Source organism: Pyrus communis, chromosome 4, assembly GCF_963583255.1.
Source record: "Pyrus communis chromosome 4, drPyrComm1.1, whole genome shotgun sequence".
Lineage (NCBI taxonomy): Eukaryota > Viridiplantae > Streptophyta > Magnoliopsida > Rosales > Rosaceae > Pyrus > Pyrus communis.
In genome coordinates, this window is record NC_084806.1 from 19,244,660 (window position 1) to 19,263,371 (window position 18,712).

General features: G+C 36.8%; 1 long non-coding RNA gene and 1 pseudogene across 1 annotated transcript; both read right to left on the reverse strand.

The window, feature by feature from the left end:
* Positions 1-1,706: 1,706 nt before the first annotated feature.
* LOC137732291 (uncharacterized) lies at positions 1,707-5,279 on the reverse strand. Its single transcript, XR_011068323.1, has 6 exons — positions 5,056-5,279; positions 4,852-4,917; positions 3,561-3,615; positions 2,837-3,002; positions 2,035-2,202; positions 1,707-1,907 (listed from the first exon to the last, which is right to left on the reverse strand). It is a non-coding gene; the product is annotated as an uncharacterized lncRNA (long non-coding RNA).
* A 4,284-nt stretch (positions 5,280-9,563) lies between these two features.
* On the reverse strand, positions 9,564-11,743 carry LOC137730698 (protein COFACTOR ASSEMBLY OF COMPLEX C SUBUNIT B CCB2, chloroplastic-like; annotated as a pseudogene).
* Positions 11,744-18,712: the final 6,969 nt, after the last annotated feature.

Here is an 18,712-nt window from a genome sequence, read left to right on the forward strand (position 1 = left end):
CTTTCTGCATCTGCTAAAAGATCATGCTTTCGAAAGAGAACAATCTGAAGAAGAATAAAAAAAAAATAAAAAAAATAAAAAAAATAAAAAAACTGGATGAGAAGAATAGAGCGTAAACATAAACGACAGTCAATGATTAAATTTAAATCTATGGTTTATGCAATTGTTGTAATGGCAGAGTTGACATCTCCACAAAAGTGCAAGCTTTGAATCTCATTGGCAAGGTTCTAACTTTTGAGAAAGGCTTTACAACCTTGAACTCTTTTCAGTTTGCATATTCTTGAACATTTGATATTTTGTAGTAATGTACTAATTTTTTTCATTAGGCTCTTATTTAGAGGTATAAAATACTTGAAAGACAAAAGTAATTTTATGTTTTGAAGTAATACGAGCAAAAGAGCCCCCGTGATGCCGCGTGTTTTAAAACTTTGTTAAATATGTGGAACTTGTAAAAATTTATTTACATCCATATCAAAATCCATTTACATCCCTATGTTCTATAAAGAACAAATCATACGTAAAAATTATCTTATTTACATCCATATGGTTGTATTAATATCTTGTTTTCTATGTCCCAACTTTTCACATTGTTGTTCAGTACTTCACTCTTCCTTTTTCTTTGCTGCTAAACAGATGTTTTTCTTGTACCATGCATGGGATTTTTAGAAATGGATCAAAACTAACATGCGATGAGAGCATTTCCACTGGACGCAAAAGAGGTCGGCACCCAATGAAAAAAACAAGCTAAGACTCAGCCAATCCACTCCAGCCCGTGGAATAGACTGGCACCCAGCCCAAGCCAGTCCACAGGCTGGCCTAAAATCGACAGAGGAAGGAGACGGCTCATCTGACGCCTTGCTAACATCATGGCTAAAGTCTCTCTCATCTGGAACCCCATCCCGATCCCTGGAACCCCATCAAACCCCTTCCCCTGATAAATCCATATATTCAACACCATGTCCCCCTTCCAAATCGTGATCTTTCTGCAACTTGGATCGTCGTCGATCGATTGATTAACTCGGATCTTCCTGCAATTGGAATTTTTTTTCTGTTTTGTATATTTTCGATGAATTTTTGAATATGTAGGTGTTGATTTTTGGGGGTTTACAGTGTGCGCAGGTCCAGGATGGTGGGTGTCCATGTTCAGAATAGGGTAGATTCGACAGCGTGGTGTACAAAGAGAAGAAAAAAAGGAAGAAGAAGAAGAAGAAGAAGAAGAAGAAGAAGAAGACGGGAGTAAGGGAGTCAGAGAAAAGAAGTCAGAAATTAAAAAAACCAAATTATTATTTTATAATAAAAATTAATAATATTTTAATAAAATTGACTAGGTTATTTTTTGGTTAGGGGTGGAGATGCTTTGGCTTATTACTGTTCATTGGGATCTATTACTGTTTACTTGAGTGGATAAATGAGCTGGGTGCTAGTGCAAAGTCTTTAGGGGTGGAATTGCTCTGAAGAACTTCTGTGTTTCACTTGCTTATTGATTGGGTTACAATCTCAGGATGAGAAAAGCATTCCATGATCTAAAAAAAATAGTTAAGAAAAGAAAAAAAGCTCATTACTTTGCTTTCATTACTGGTTGTGAATTTACTTAGAATACCAATTGGATGAAAAGGTATTAATTCATGAATTGTAGGAAAGGAGACAACAAATGCAAAGGTTATTTTGTGTGTGTGTGTGTGTGTGTGTGTCTATATATATATATATATATATATATATATATATATATTATACGAAACACACAAAAGGGATTGAAGTTCCTCCTATTCTGCAAGTACATAAAAATTAGAACTCACCAGTTGAAATGTCCCTAGCAATTTCCCGAGTTTTTACCGAGTAGGTATGCATGTTGGTCTTCATCAGTCACTCCATCAAACACTATGTATTCAATGAAAATTTTTTGTTGACTGCAGAATCAGATAAAAGGCCTATAGTGAGATTTTCTAGGAGTGTAAAACGATAGTAAAAGTTTCATTGCAAACAAATGAAAGCTAAAAGAATTTATTAAACACATGAGGTGCAATAAAACTTTACGTGTTCTCTTGGTAGTCTTGCAATGTATCAATCAGCTTTACTAAAGGAAAAGCCCGAGCTGCAGGCATTATCTGACAACAGATTTCTTGGACAGATGCATAAGTGAAACCGCTAATCCATAGCTAGAAGATCACTATGGAGCTTTTTGATAGCATGAATAATGCCGACCTACAGAAGATTAGATGCACAACTGTCAGAGTAGTAAGCCAAATGTTTTTAGCAATTGTGAACTACATCATTGCTTATGCAACTATGATTCACCCACATTCAATGAAAGAAGCAAAAGAGTACTTTGTACTACCTAATTTACTAATTTACTAAGATCCACAAAATCTAAAAGCTACAAAATTTTGATTATAGAATCAAATAAAATAGCATGAGAAAGTTATTAAGATACACCATATGTGAATGTTTGTGCAGATAAAAACATCTTAGAAATAATGGCAGTTTTCAATGCCTAGTCGACACAGTAATTTTCTTTGGCAGTCATGAGAAAGTTAATAAGATACACCATATCTGAATGTTTTTACAGATAAAAACATCTTAGACATAACAGCAGTTTTCAATGCTTACTGTCGACAACAATTTTCATTGGCGATAGGTGAAATAGTGATCCAGTCATAACATGAATTGCTTCAATTAAGGAACCCTACTCATTCAAAGGTTCTTCCATTCCTTGAAAAAATACATAAAATCAAAGTATTCAACATTTCAATGGTTCCCATATTTCTTCCGTATGCATACCATTCAATAACATCCACAAATGAGAGAATTTGGAAAAGGATCAAAGGATCAGGGTCACCTTGGGCACAACTCCAATTTGAACTTTCTTGATAGCATTGCAGAGGATTATCCCACTTCTCAATCCAAGCCTAACTCTCCCTCCGAAGGATCCGCCTGCATATCTATAGCAGCAACAACAACAATCATCTTTCAGAGTCCTCCGGCCGACTCATTTCTCCTTGTTGCTACAAAACAAAAGATTAGCTCAATTAGCACAAACAATCAAACGAAACCCAACTTTCAAGTATTCAATTATTTCAAACTTAATGGTTGAAGTAACTTAAGAAACTTATAAAGTATCAATTTGTAAAAGTTAAACCAAACAAAGGAGAGAGAGCTAATTTTCTGTTTGGTTAGTTAGAAAATGAAGGAAAATATAATCTTGACCTTTTGAGATACGCTAAACAAATTCAAAAACCCACTCCACATACAATCACTAAAACCGATTAAACTGGTTCAAAAGAACCGGTTTCCACAACCACTTCAAAAGTCAGCAAAAATAAAACCAAAAATTCAGAGCTATTTCTCAAAACATTAACTCCCAAAATGTCATACTATTTCTAGCCGATAACCTTTTCTGAAACCCTAAAATTCACAGATCAGAGGAACTTACTCATTGCAGGTTTGAAGCAGAAGCAAATTGCTCTTCTTTTAAAAAAAAAAATCATTGGGGGAAGATTCAAAAGTAGTAAAAAGAAAATAATGATTGAGCAAGGAAAAAAAAGAATTCTATACGACCATACCTGAGCAGCGATGTAGAATGTACACGGACGAAGCATTTTCTTTTTAGATGAAAACCTGTTGGAAAATCGAAAACCAAATGAGATTACATAGCACAAAAATTGAGGGGGGAAAATAGATTAAGAAAAGCAATTAAAAATGAAAACATGTAGTAGAATCAAAAACCAAATGAGATTACATAGCAGAAAAAAAAAATGACGGGAAAAACAGATTATAAAAAATAAACACAGAGGATGAATGATGTTGTCAATGTACTTAATTTCTCTTATAAAATATAAGACAACTATATATATTTCTCGACCATATGAGAGAGCATCAAATTTGAATAAACTAATAGAGGCATTAATCCTAAGTTGGTCATTCATTGTTGTCTGTCTAAACTTGATAGCATACTGTAAAGTCCTCTAGCATACATATTAATGCAATGTGAATTTAATTCCAGGGGCAATTTGATTTTTGCAGATTAAAAAGAATTGAAGAATATTGAAAATTAATAAACCCCATCACAACATCCACATCAGTGAAGAATCAAATCCAAATGTAAGTTGCAGTTTGTTATAGAGCATATCCAAAAGTAAATTGCAGTTTCCTATCTCTCTGAGCATCCAACAGAACATACCCTATAAAAAGATCAAAATCTGGACTTTAGCACCTATAAAAAAAAATTAAAAAAAAAAAAAAAAAAAAAAAAAACAATAAAATACAATCATAAAAGAACCAGCAGAGTCCATGGTACGATTCGGACAGGAAGCTTCCGCAAACATTTTTCAGAGCGCTAATGAAGATTTCCTTTAAAGACATAGTGCCGGTATAAAAGCTGTCATATAACATCACTTGGGAATGGGATTTAGTTTAGAGGCTAACCTTCCCGTAATCAAAAGGAATGATGCGTAAACCAGAAGGTAGAAGAGGTGCATCATCAGCAAAAGAAGCATCAATTGGAGCAAAAAAGAGTTCAGCACTGGAACCCAGAACATTCTCGTCCATTCCACTGCATAGCTATTAAAAAAATACAGCCATGAAATTTAAGCGGAATAACAAATAAATCAGAAAATAAACATCGAATAAACAGGATATTCCATACGGTAGGATTGTTTTTTGAATAACTTAGAGATGAGGAATTCAAATTCCAATGCAGACTCAAATGCCAAATAAACCAGAATACCAAATTGACTCTTGTGCTGATTTAATAACCCCAATAATAGTTATTCAAATTCAATAACCTAGAATACTAAATTCAATGCCCATATAATCAAACATATTTCAATAACCACAGAAGTTTAAATTGCTTACCGTGAGCATAGAGGGATTTGAAAGGCGACGAACAACGTTTGAGCCTGGATACAAAACCCTCAAAATCTGAAAAATTTGAACAAAAAACCCCCCAATAGTTACATATTTTTTCTAATGCTATGCTTTGAATCAATTGAGAAACAAAAACTCTGTATTTTCAATCCTTGGATCCCTAGAAAAATCACCAGAAGATAAATTGCTTACCTTCCGTAAATAGGGTTATGGAAAATGCGCGGATGGACTGGTGGTGCGTCGCGGTTCTCGCGTGTGCTGTGGAGCTAGTCGCCGGATTTGGGTGAATTGGTTTAGGGTTGGCGGTGGTTTCTTTTTTTTTTTTTTTTTTTTTTTTTCTTCTTTTACTGAAGAGAATCTCGTTGAAAGAGGAGGAATGGCTATCCACAATGGAGCACTGGAGCGGGAAAGAAGAGGTGGAGGAGATTGGGGCCAGTCCATTCGTTCCATGCTGTGAAAACAATTGATGTCGAATTCCAAAAACCACCGGGACACGGAGGAACGACAGCGCACAACGGAGATACACGTGTTAACATGGGCAATTTCGTAATTTTACTGTGCTGATGAGGAAAACAAAGATCAATCTGAACACTAAAACAGGGGCATTTTCAGTCATTTCACTGTGCTTATGAACAGTGCAACCGGGTTTTAGTATTTATAGAATTTATGTGACAATGTAGTATCTAGTATTACGTTTTTCATTTGATCATTTATTGATTTAAAATATTTTTTCTTTAACAAATAGCAAGTAGGATCATATTACCCATTTAATATTAACGGGTCAATATTGAATCGGATCATATTACCTGTTTATTTTAACAAGTGTTACACGACACGATTTATTATAATATCAAATATGTCACGAAAATGATATAAATATGAAAAACACGACATGAATGTCAGACCTAGTTGGAGGCACCGGCAGCAGCATCACAACAAGGACTATGATATTATGATAAATAGCCAATTTGGGTATCATATTTTCTTTAGCAATTTACGTAGATTTGAACTGAGTATTGATGCTACTAGAAATTTCGAAATGATGGGAATTCAAAGATCGTTTTTCAACGGTGATTTTATGTGGTCTCGTTCTCTTGCTATGGCGTTGTGTGGCTTTGCTCATCTGCAAAGATCGTGTGTGTGCACTAGTATTGGTTTGTCACGTCTATCGTTCTTGTGACAAATTTGTAGTGGTGCACTTTGCTTGTAGTAGTTGTGTAAAGGTTTTTAATTAATCACTTGTTTGTGCGAATTCACTCTAGATCAATGTATTAGTCACTAGAACAAATGTATCAAATTAGAACCCTTATATTTGTTTGTGAGATCAATGAAATATCGCTATCGTTTCTTGTCAAAACAATGGTACTTACGCTACATGGAGACCAAGAGCAAGGGCCGACCTTGAGGGAAGTTGGGTGAGATAATTGCATCGGCAGTCAGGGCCTTATAAGCATAAGGTTAAACTGCAACATAAGAGCCCAACGTTACTATTATGTCTTGGGCCATGAAAACTTCAGGGCCCTGGGGTAAGCTGCAAAGTTCTTCTTATGTACTTTCTAATCTTTATGTATAAAGCCAATAACCCCTATTGAGATCACAAGCCTTACCAAAAAGTTTTGGATAAAAATGCTCCCAAAATAAAAAACTTCAAAAGTAACCCAAAATAATGCACCAAATAATCTAAGGCTATTTTCATCATTTTGACAGTTTTTTTTTTAATAATTAATTATTTTTGTACAATTATTATTTTTTAATTAGTACCTCACAATATGCTAGCAATAATGTGATTCAATCAATGTTCATTAAATATTATTTTCTCTATTTTTTAACATGTTCAAAACATCTTAAGATGCGTGTAATGCCTATTATAAAAATGGTTTTTTGCACTCGCATAATAATGTGATTAAATTAGTTATCAAATGATTGTTTTTTTTTTTTTTGAACAAACAATATTATCTACACTAAGACCATCTCCAATGGTTGGGCTAAAAGCCAAATATTTTAGCCCGGAAAATTTAGCTTTTAGCCCAGAAACAACTTTTCTACTCCAACCGTTCTGGCCTAAAATTTTAGCCCGGGATTATTAAAGAATGAACTTAGGCTATTTTTTTTCTTAAATTAATATTTTTTTTAAAATAAATATGTAGATTGTCGTAAATTAATTTTATGAACATTTGAATCTAAAAAAATTTAAATTCCGATAAATATTGAAAAATCACTAAATTTCCCACAAAGCAAGCCGTCAACTTTTACCAATCTTTCAACCCTGGGCTAACTTTCAATTCACCAACCTTTCAACACCAAATTTTCAATTCACCAACCGTGCCAAGCATAGAGCAACATCTTCCTCACAAGTCCAATTACGACCTCTAATATACTCTCTTGCCATGTTGAACAATTTGGAAATGGAAAGAAATGGTAGAAAGATAAATTGGAAGAATTGTAAGAGAAATTTGAGTTTTGTGTGGATGTTTGAACAAATACATAGGTATTTATAGAGTTTTTGGGTGAATTTTGAGTTAAATAATTTTTTTTAATTATTTTAACCGTTAGATTTAAATTTGGGCCGTTAAATTTTTTTTTTTTTTACCGTTAGATTTGATTATATTTGATCTCAGCCATTGGATTCAATGTATTTTAAAATAACATATTTTAAAAAATGAAATTTGAATCTGGACCGTTGGATCAACCAACGGTCCTTGAAATGCAACCGTTGGATTGCAAAAGTAGCCGTTGGAGGTGATCTGGGTGGCCGACAACCCATTGACAGCGGGGCCCACCCTGTCGGGAGCGGACAGTAAGTGCTCCGCGTGGGGCGCGTTGGCGAGTGAACTGGCCGAGACTGGCCTTTGGGCCAGCGAGTCTAGTCGCGCGGGGGGGGGTGATTTTGGGGGGTATTTGGCCCAACTTTAACATTTGGCATTTAGCCCAATGTTTTAGCATGGGTTGGAGATGGTTTAGGGGGGAAATTTGGCATTTAGCCCACTGTTGGAGATGGTCTAAGGGAGAGGGGGATGAGCTTAGCCTCACAATAGGCTAGTAATAATGTGATTCAATCAGTTATTTATTAAATATTATTTTCTCTATTCTTAATGTAAATTCAATAGAATGTAGATGGAAATTGAAAAACCGATTTTATTATGTGAATTTAGTTGCTTTGATTGATTTGTGAGGGGTTTTTTCTAGCATGATCTAAGATTATTCATTTACTTCAAATATTTGACTTTCCTTTTGTCAATTCATTTATATAAATACATTTAAAACTTGTAAGTCGCATATAGCACGTCGTGATTTAAAAAATGTTTTTTGCACGAGCGTGAGCTTGTGCATGAAGGCTAGTTCACATAATTCTGGTATCCTAAAAGAAGTAAGCTAAATGTCTATACTTTTACTGTAGTTTGCAAATCAAGCAAGGATTGTATTTGTGCACTTCTTCTCATGCAAATCTAAGATTCTAAAAAACGCTATGTGCTAGTCGAGCTACAACGCTTAGTGCTTAGGTGGCTAGGCGAGATCTAGACGGGTGCCTAAGCAGATTTAGGTAAATTTCTTGTATATCTTGTAAATAAGTGCATACTGACACATAAAAAATTATACTTGTATGAAATTTATGGTAAGATAATAAAAGAATGATAAAATACAAAAAGAGTATCCAACAAGTTCAAAATTTAGAAACACATTAAACATATATACCGTATAACTTAAAACATTTCGAATGATTATATCTAATTTTTTAAAAATAAAAGTGAAAATCCCATGTAGTGGTGGATTAGAGCGTAGCGGCTGGGGCCTAGACGGAGTAGACGGTTTTGAGTAAATTTATTACATATGATATAAATTAATTTAATTCATAGGAATGAAATAATAATTCAAGTCAGTTTGAGTGATTAGTAAGTTAAATTAATTAAATTCAAACAGATAAAATATAATTCAAGATATTTTAAATAATTAGTATTTAGTTTTTAAACAATAAATATTTAAAAACCCTACCTAGTGGGTTGGGTAGTTCATAAACATTTAAAAATCAAAAGTTTGTTCATAAAAATCCTCGTGTGAGAGGTTTGACACCTCCCCTCCACCCCCACTCTCTCACATCAGGTAGGATTCCAAAAGGTGGAGCCGTTTTTACACCTTGGAAAGTGGACACGCATTTTTTTTTTGGGGTTTTCTTTTCCTTTTCTTCCTTGGAAAAAGGAAAGCCTATTAATGTTTTGAATTTTTTTCCTTTTCCTCTTCTTCTCCTTCTCCGATTACTCTGTTTTTCCATTTCTTCTTCTTCTGTCACTCTGTAAATTTCTACAGCAGCCTCTCTCGCTTCTTCTCCGAGCTCCTTCCTGCTTCCAATGCGCTCGCTCTCCCTCTCTTCTAGCTGCCAAACAGCCCAGCGTCCGCACAAACCTTGCCGATTTAAGAAACAATTTTGAGTTAATCGCAGCGGATCATTGCCGTTAAGCGCCCAAGCGCCGCCTAGGCGGCTGTCTCAACCGTTTTTATGAACACTGTGCAAATCTTATATGAATTCCAACACAGCAATTGGTACCTACGAAAATAATACCTGCTACGATTGTATCAGCAAAAATCAAACCATAAAGCTGCATTTTGAAGAAGAATCCTGCATTCCAATTCATATGCTATACAACTACACTTATTTTCTGGTTTAGTTTTGTTTCTTCGAGAGATCTCCTATCCAGGCTCTATCTTTATCGCTTACCCTTGATCTTGTTTGTGAGAGCTCCAATCCAGGCTCTGTCCTTATCACTGTATGCATACCCCATGCTGGAAGCCAACAAGACAAATCCTTCAACTTTTTGGATCTCATCGTCACTTGAATGCTGAACTTGCAGAATTGGTTGTACAAGGAGGGAACGAGTCCCCTGCGGTAGCATATCCCAGAGGTCCAGAATCTTAAACATAGACAAAAGTTTCATACTGTTGTAAGTAAAGGCAGTCATTTTCGGAAACAACGGTGATTAAATAATACCCAAGTTATAGCTACCTTCAATCTGAGAACGGTACAGGGTCTCCTTCACATCAGAAATGCCAATGCTTTCAATCTGTTTCTCAAACCAACCAAGTACGTCGGCTATTGAAACCTCATCTGATATGTTCCAAATTCCAATAGCCGCGTATGCACAAGTTATTTTCAACAGATATTATCTGAAATATTAGCAACTGCATTTTAAGACCTTAAACAAAACATCTAAAAACCCAAGAGCACAATTTTATTTACTCTCACTTAACATGACAAAATGTACCTTGTTATCCAAAATAAATATGGATTTTTCCCCTTCATCTATCTGCCAGGTAAATTTTATAACTGTGAAGTGCCAAAATGTAATAAAAACCTGCTATGTACCACTGCTATCGTGTTTGTATTGCACAACAAGATGTACATAGCCCAAGCCAAGTCCTCCTCCTGAGTATCTGAGACATTTTGTGATATCACAAATATTTTCTCACACCCTTGTGGGATGCTCGTTTGATCCATCGGAATAGCACCCTGCAATAAATTCCACATAGTCAGGCATACAAAAATGCTGATTAGGCAGTGCATACAACAAGCTATTCACAAAGTCATCGTGATCCAGTCTCAATAGATGAGTGCTTAAGAATGTAAGATCCCGATATTCCCATGGATTGGGATTGAACTCTTGGTGCGAATTGGTCTATAAATTGTACTGGTTCTACTATTTTAACTCACATAAAGAAATTCTACTCTCTTATCCGATTCAGCCGTTGAGAATCCCGTATGTTCTTTCATATTAAAAAGTAAAATGGATTAACCTAATGCTTGGATGACGGACTTTCAACCAATGAACTATAAACTCAATTATAAAAAGTTACACGGACACCACCAATGAACTATTGGAGCACTGCAAAAACACAACAACTGCGCTACATGGACTTTTAAAATGACACCTTTCAACGAGTCATTTGAAATTTCTTTTAAACTTATTGTATCTAGTCATTTTTAAGTCTCTCCTTGTAATTTTTGTGGTGCATTCTTAACAAATTTAGCCAAAGTTCCATGGAAGTTTAAAGTCCCTCATCCAAAGCACACAATAAGGGCTCATGCATCGAATATCACTTTAAGCCGCTTTGCATTTTTACGAGTTTTGTGCACATCGACATCTAATCAAATGGAGTTTATAAGGGCCTTGGAAATTATACCTTGAGAAATTTTCCAAGATAAGGAAGTGCTACGGAAACTCCGTCTAAGTTTATCTTACATTGCCAGTCCCAAGTCTGGATAAGGAAGGAGGAAGAGAGTGTTAGGTAGTCGACAGCCGGCACTCCTAGATTACGTCGAATCCTTATGAAAATAAATCCAGAACGAATATATAACCAACCCCACTTAGTGGAAAAATATTTTGTTGTTGTTGTTGTTGTAGGGAAGTGCTACGAGAATGCAGCCAAAGACAGATCCAAAGCTTCCGTCCTCTATACGAAAACCGAAAACAAAACAAACCCACAGAAATTAACATAAAATCCAACACAAACTGAAACAAAATTAACACACGAAAAATCGTTTCGTTCTCTTACAAGCTATACTGGGGTTGCAGTTGAGCCAACAAAATGGTTTAAAATCAAAAGCGAACCGAACCCGTATCCAATCCATCTGGGTAAGTAGGACTCGTCCAGCCCAAGGATTCCTACACAACCCCATCAACCAATCACATTCAAAATCTCAATCTAGAGAGAGAGATACCTAGTGTGAAGCGGAGGACGGAGAGCTTGAGTTGTGGGTTGGAGGTGCTGCTCGAATCGTTGAGACGAGCGGAGACTGGTAAGAAATTTGGGGAACTTTCTGGCGCGGGGTTTGGGCGGGGTTTTCAACTAACGGATTTGGGGATAGAAGGGCCCTTCTGGCGTTGCTCATTTTTTCTTGGGAACTGTTTTTCTAGCTCTAGTTTTTTTTTTTTTTTTTTTTTTTTTGAATTTAAGACCATCTCTAATGGTTGGACTAAAAGTCAAATATTTTAAAATTTAATTTTTAATCTAGAAATAGTTTTTCTGCTCTAACCGTTTTAACTTAAAATTTTAGCCTAGGATTATTAAAGAATGAACTTAGACTATTTTTTTTTGTTAAATTAAATTTAAAAAAAAAATAAATATGTAGACTATCGAAAATTAATTTTATGAATATTTTAATCTAAAAAAATTTAAATTCCGATAAATATTGAGTGGAGTCCAATTCGATTTCTGGGCTAAATTTTGGGGGGAAATTTGGCCTTGGTTTAGCATTTAGCTCAAATTTTCTCCTTGGGTTGGATTGGATTTTAGGGAAAATTTTAGGGGGTAATTTGGCTTTTAGCTCACCTCTTACATCTCGACCCGGGCCCCCACCAAATCCCCGGCTCGAATCCGCCGTAGCACGATATTGTTCGCTTTGGGCCCCGACCATGCCCTTACGGTTTTGTTTCTGGGAACTCACACGACAACTTTCCAGTGAGTCACCCATTATGGGATTGCTCTCGCGCGCTACACACTTAACTTTAGAGTTCCTACGGAACCCGAAGCCAGTGAGCTCCCAAAAGGCCTCGTGCTAAGTAGAGATGAGAATATACATATAAGACTTACATGATCCACTCCCTTGGACGATATGGGATGTTACACCACCATTGGAGTTGGTCTAAAAAGATGACAACGGGTGGCCAACCATAATTATTCATCATTTCTGAATCCGAAAAGGCTATGGGAATTTTACTTTATCCGTGGCCACAATCAAGCAAACTCACTAACTTAGAGTATCAAACCCGGAACCTCCAACATTTATTTATTTATCAAGGAACTGCAGTATGCGCCCTTACCATTGGGTCATTTATTGTGGTTATTCTAGTTCCAAGTGTTTGGGAGCTGAGCAAAAGTGGGAAAGCGTGGGATGAAAAGCAATGCTAGGTAAACTAAATTTATAAATAAGCACGTTAATCAACACTTAAGTAATAATCTAATTATCAACTTCCATGTCATTTAGTTTACAAAACTTACTCTACCTAGTATTACCTCGTTGAAGTGAGAGTCCAATGGTCCAAGTTGAGATTGCCCCAACTTCGAAAATTTGGGGAACTTGAAATTTTAGATGCATTTGTTGCCCAGGACTACCTCGGATTGGACTAGCTTTAAGGACTAAGGTGAATAAGAAGCAGGATAGTACAACTACAAAGCTTTTTCCCACTAAGTGGGGTTGGCTGTACGAATCCTAGAACATCATTGCGCTCAGTTCTGTGCCACGTATTCCGTTAGATCCAAGTACTTTAAGTTTTTTCATAGAGTCTTTTCCAAGGTCTTCCTAGGTCTTCCTCTACCTCTTTGGCCTTGAACCTCTGTCTTGTAATCACATCTTCTAATCGGAGCGTTAGTAGGCCTTTGTTTCACATGTCCAAACCACCGTAACCGATTTTCTCTCATGTTTCCTTCAATTTCTGCTACTTCTACTTTACCTCGAATGTCCTAATTCCTAATCTTATCATTTCTCGTGTGCCCACATATCTAACAAAACATTCTCATCTCCGCTACACCTATTTTATGTACGTGTTGATGTTTTGCCACCCAACATTATGTGCCATAAATTTCAACCATGTTCATAACAAAATATTCATGTTATTTGCTTCAACTTCAATTTCAACCAAATATTCATGTTATTCCCATCAAGCATTTCATCTTCTTCATGTTCAAAGTATGTTTGTGTCTGTTGAGACCCAAAAATGTCACATACAAGCTCGACCAAGCCTCGAAACCCAATTGTCATGCAAGCTTCTATTAAAGCCCAAATACATGCAAATGTGCGAGATCGAGGAGGAAATATATTTATGAACATGCCATGCTACAATAATTAGACCAGATCACGCCATGCCTATTTATCACGCTAGTCACTATTCATGCTAAGCTTAAGTCACATGCATGTGGCTTGTCAAGTGAATTGTGGTGTGGATGGTTATGGAAGTTCATTGGGCTTACTGGGAGTCAAGATAATGGAAGACTTTAGGTTGCTTGGGAGCCTAAAAGTCTAAGCTCATAGCCTTTGTATTCCACTTGGGTAAGTTTGAGAGAGAACTAGCTTAATTTGCCTTTTTCCCTAGCAAGCCAACCTTTTTAGTTATGACCAAACCATATTCATGCATTAAATGTATGCCAAACTTAGCAAGTCAAGCATTTAATGCTGACTATCCTTTCCTAGCTTGCACAGACAACCAAAGTGTTAAAGCCGTGAGGTGCGCTACTAGAATTAGCATTTGCGGAAGGCCATATTGGGATAGGCCCATCTTGGGAAGAAGCAAACTACAGGTCTCAACAGTGCAGTTATCTTACACCAAAATGGGTATAATAGAAGGCTTAAGGAGAAAGAAGGGGAAGACAAAGCCAGAAAAAGATATTCCCTTCGAACCTAGAGAAGAGCCCTTCACTTATATAAAGAGGAGGGGTAACACAGAATGGAGGAAGGGGTTAGGACACGCATAAAGGAATACAGAGAGAGATAAGAGAGAACGTAAGGGAGAGAATGCAAGGGAGAAAACAACCCTGTTAATAAGCCCAAATAGTTCCATTTAGTCCAGAAGCATAATTCAAGCCTTAAGCATCACCATTCATGCAACCTTAGTAATCCCCACAACCTTCCACTAAAATCCCAGTTATCGTAAGCTTTGCTGCTACCCTAGGAAACCTTGATTATCTACCAGAAAACACCATGCAACCATGCCAACTCTCTCAACATGCTAAACTAATGAACTTCTAGCTTCCACACCACGCTTCTCTTGATCAAGTCATTATTTGCCTAAATCATGCTATCTTCACGTCGTTGATCCAACCAGGATATTTCCTAAGACAAGCTAACTCTTTCGAGATATTCCGGGACTTGGTACAAAACCGAACCAAGGGAGACAAGAGGACGTTCTTGAAGCCCAAGTCCACCTTGATAGGAGCATATTTATGTGACTTTGTTATCTTATTTCTTTTCATTTACTTAATTGATTTCCATTTGTTATAGTAATTTAAGTTATTTTCATTTTATTGTAGGTCCAGTTGGTAAAGTTAACAATAAAAGGTCAAATGGAGCAATTTTGAGCAGTTTTGGACTTGGATTGGATAACATTCGTGGATAGCATATGGGTTGGACATTTTTGGTGTTTAAAAGATGTTAAACATGTGCTAAAATCTGGATAAATTAAAGTTGAGGCTTGGAAGACAAGGAATTAAAGTTGAGGCTTGGAAGACAAGGAATTGCACAGGAAAGAGGAATCCTAGTTGGAGTGAAACATTATCTTATCCTATCTTATCTTATCTCTAGTTGCAAGGAAGAATCCTAATCACATTCAACAATCTCCAACTGTTCTTAGAGTCCTAAAATGAATCAAAACGCCTAATCCCTTTCCTCCTTGGATTTAGCCATGCCATACATACATACATATATATATATATATATGCAATGTCCTGCAACGTTTTAGAAGGGTGACGCACCTGTCATTCATCCATTGATGTTGTTGGATTTTTCAAAGTTCTTTCTATCTTTGTTTTAAGTTTCAATGTTTATTTTAGATTGCTTTTCAATTATGATGAACATGTGTAACTAAGTTTCTTTTTAGTTAAAGGTGAATTCGAAGCCATGATAATATGTTTTATATAAATTGATTACATCCAGTTATTGTTTCATAAAACATGAATGCAATTTACTTATCCGGTTTATAGAGAACTTATTCTTGTATGTTTATTAAGGGTGCACACTTAGTTTGCATGTAGGGATTTGATGCTAGAATATAAAGGAATTTCATCTAATCGTTATGAACTTATATTTGTTAGTAGTAAAAGTCACTAGTCACGATTGAGTTAAGTAAATTCTTGGTAAGAGTATCATGCTTCATAGGTACGAATTCTTTGTCAATGCTTATGATTTTCACAGAACTTAATGATCTTCGAGATGTATCTCTATCATGTTTTTCATAGTTAGGGAACTTGAGAAGAATAATGTGGTTACTTCGCTGAGTCCAATTCAATGAACTTAAGGAAATCTGAGAGTTAATTAGTGTTGTTCATGGTTAATTTGGGGTATTGTCATTCATGGTTTATATGAAGAATTACTGGGAATCGATTTGTATGCATATGATTCATGTGTGGAGAAAAATCCTTTAGCTATCCTTCCATCCATATTTCATTCACAACTTAATTTACTTGTTGCCAATTACTTTTGTTTTAATTAAATTCATCCAAAATTCCCCAGTCACTGTTTTGTTGTTAGTTTAACTTAGTTTTAAATTTTTTAAGTTTAATTTGTGTTGATTAGCATCTCTTCTAAACCCCGGAATAGAATGCTCCCTACTTACTCGTACTACAATTGCATAATATATATGGTTTAATTTGTGTGTTAGTTTTTACCACATCACACCTCGACCTAAAAGTCCCCCAACATAAATTGGTGACTCTATTAGGGACCAACTCGCATCTTGATTCAATGACTCGAAGATTCAGTATAGATGCTACAAGGAGCGGTAAAGCCTCACTGCCAAGCAAGGCTGCTTACCAACTTGACGAGGCTCAACACGAAGGCCAGCACCAGGAAAGCCAGGAGAACCTGGATGAATATGTCGTACCAGACATCAAAGTAACCTTCTATGCTTTGGGTGAACCACAAAAAGAAATTGATGCATTTGTAAATGAGTTGAAAAACTTAACCCCAAAGCCAAAAAAGAAAGTAGTGACGAAACCTGCACGCCCAGGGAAAATACTTCTCAAGAGGAGCCAATTGCTGCTGCTTACAAGGGCCCTGAGAAAACACCATCCTTTGTCACTTAAGAAGATGTTATTGCCATATTGGAAAAGAAGTTGCACGAGAGCTCGAAGGGTTGGAGGTATGTTCCTAAGCCACCATACCTAGTCAACGTTCTCCACATGCCATATCCTAAGGGATACAAGACTCCTAACCTTGTTCTCTTTGACGGGAGGAAGGGTAGCCCTAAGGAACATATGAGCCGTCTCATTGACGCTTTAGACCATCTCCAAAGGAGATGTCAAGTTTTAAACCTAAAATTTAAATTTGAAGGCTTACGTGGCACTTTGGCATTTTTTTAACTTTTGGTCTCCAACCGATATGTCAAATTTTAAACATAAAATAATAATTCATATGTATTTTCTTTGCATTGGGAATGAAAAGAAGCAAAAGGATAATGCTTTAAACCAATAAAAAATTAATAAAAAACATTTAATAATTAACTAAAAAAAATCTGAAGGTGCTGTCAAATTTGGCAGCAAGGGGGAGATATGTCAATCCATGTCATGCCACATCAGATTTGGCTTCTCGGTTGGAAAACATTAATGCTGTCTTTTATTATCGTTATTGCTGATTTAGACAATTTGACATCTCCTTTGGATATGCTTTTAGGTCCTCATGTTGGAGATTGCAAGCTCTGTCTCAAGGAGTTCTCGAAAAGCCTAACTGACCGTGCCTATACTTGGTACACTACCCTCGCACCAGGTTCCATCCAGACTTGGGAGGAGTTAGCAGGCAAGTTCTGTAAAAATACTTCTAACATGAGGAAAGGGTCACGACAACTCAGCTTAACAATACGTGCCAAAAGCACCGGAAAGATCTAGTGACTTTTGTCAAACGTTTCCGAGACCTTGCCCTTGAGTGCTATGATGAGGAGAACGAGGAAACATTTATGGAGATTTGCATTAACAACATTGTTGCTGATTACAGGGTATACTTGAAGAACATTGGTAGTGCCCAGTCCTCAAGAATCTTGGAAGCAGTAGGAGAGACCAGCAAGTTAGTCAAGCATTCTACAAAGAGATCCTGGAAAACTGACAAGAAGGAAACTCATCGTGCCCTAGCTGTGGATGACATATCTGACTACAACCCATGGAAAAAGAAGGAGAGGAAGAGGGATAGGGAAATCTATCCTTCACTAGCGCCCAATGACGAGGAATTTCAGGCCATCCTGGGTGCAATGTTTGTAGGTGGAGCTATTAAACTACCCAGGCCCTACAAAGTCCCTTTTAGGGAAGATATGAAAGATCCCAGGTATTGTCGTTATCACCAGTGCATGGGACATCCCTCTACAGCTTAACAAACTCTAAGAAGGATTCTTTATGCAAAAATCTACGAATAAATGCTAGAGCTGCCATGCAAGACGTAAACCACAGACACTGACCCTTTGTTGAAACACTGAAGGAAGGAGGTAGCAGCTGCCATCATATGCTCTGGAGATGACGACGCCTACCACTTATGGATTAACGATCCCAAGCAACCGGAAGCCATTTGGGAACCTTCTGGAAGCATGGAAAAGACATTTTGGTGTAAATATTCAAAGCCACAAAGCTGTGACACCCATGGTCCTAAGTTAATAGATAAAGAGAAGAGAGTGAAGGCATCATGGATATTTCCCCAAGCTACAATGACGATGTCTTCATCGTCGAGATGTCAGAATCATACAACTTGAGAACCCCATAATGACAACAAATCAACCAGGAAATGACTACCGTGACTTCGCACAACCTCTCCGACATGTAAACTGATGCAGTAGAGCGTTACCTTTCCCAAGGGCAATGACCTATTGCAACACAGGCCCTCCAGAGAGATTGAAAATTCAAATCTCCCTTTGATCAGCTTGGATGTAACCCAGAGGCAAGGATCGATGCTGCTAAAACACTTATGCATGTTTCCAAGGACTACGGCCCCCAATGCTACGCTACCCAACCATAGAACAATGATGCCATTATCTTCATTGATCTTCACATGGAAATGGTTTTCCCTGATCATCAAAGACCATTGTACCTAGAAGGATAAATCAACGACGCCTTCACCAGGCGAACTTTGGTTGATACCACAGTTTTTCGTTTATGATGTGTTGGGGGGAGC